Source organism: Bison bison, unplaced genomic scaffold (genome assembly GCF_000754665.1).
Source record: "Bison bison bison isolate TAMUID 2011002044 unplaced genomic scaffold, Bison_UMD1.0 scf7180017864331, whole genome shotgun sequence".
NCBI lineage: Eukaryota > Metazoa > Chordata > Mammalia > Artiodactyla > Bovidae > Bison > Bison bison.
This window is the reverse complement of record NW_011494903.1, coordinates 62,370-63,573: the sequence shown is the minus strand read 5'-3', so window position 1 is coordinate 63,573 and position 1,204 is coordinate 62,370.

Below are 1,204 nucleotides of genomic sequence, written 5' to 3'. Positions count from 1 at the left end.
GAGGGAGAGGATCATTCTGAGAGTAGAGAATGACTTCTGAGTTGATGGAGCCAACAGGGCTTTGCTCTGCTTTAGGGGCTAAAGCCAGTGATACCTGCTGGCAGTGTCCGGGGCTTTAGCATCTCTATGCAGACATGTGAAATATTCATTGCTAAATGTTATTCTCATCTATTACTAGTCCAAATCTGTTGAAAGTCAGAGGCAATCTAGAACTTGATGAGTGTAATGCCTCTTGGCAGAATGAAGGTGAGGGAGTGGCCTGGGTTGATTTTGTCAGGGTGGGGATGTTTAGCCTCATTATCTTTCTGACTGTACCTCAACTATATGGTCCTTCAACAGTGCTCCTCCTCCATTTTACTTTATCCCTTATTCTCTCTCTTTCCCCTTGTCCTGCCTTTTTACTCCTCAGATTTTAATAAATATTTACTTTTTTATTATATATTTGGTCCCTTGGGACTATTGTAGTGATTATAAATTGAATTCATTCTAGGTAAAAAATATATATATAGTGTGTTTAATATTTTGTTCTTTTAAACTGTCTTTTGAAGCTATGCTGTTAACCAGGTACAGGCCAGAAAGGAGTTAAGCCTGATGAACAGCACCTGGTCATGTCACCTAGGGATGCCATTGATGTAATGATGGTGATTCTTCTTCATTTGACCAAGGCCAGCCTCCTCTTCTTAACCTCCAGTCATTTCTGGCTGTGGGAAAAATACCAGCTGTCGGGTGAGCCAGTGAGGCCAGGATGATCGGGGGGGCTGGTTCCAGCCCATGGACCATTCTATGAATATCTCTGTAGTGAGCTCATTTGTAGGGCTGGCTTCAACTGCAGTAGCCAAAGAAAACCTGTCTGACTCAAAATTTTAGTTCCTGAGAGTTGGTAAAAGTTCAAATGAAGCTAAATACACATTATAGACATCAGCAGTAGCTTAGGTGTCTAGACCCTAGAATCAACCAAAGCTAATAGAGCCTGAGTTTCCATAGGAAGCTTGGTGCTGAGCTGTTCAGAGCAATTATTTATCTGAGTGCTGCCAATGCTTTAGTCACACTTTCTTAGCTTTATTGTAACTTTTAGAGATGTTGGTCCCTGTTCATAGGCACAGCCTGTACCAAAGCTATGGCTTACTGCACACTTCATTCTGCTCCCTGGTCAAGCATAGCAACATAGTTTTAAAGGAAAGATGTGAGCTGGGGAGTTAGGAGA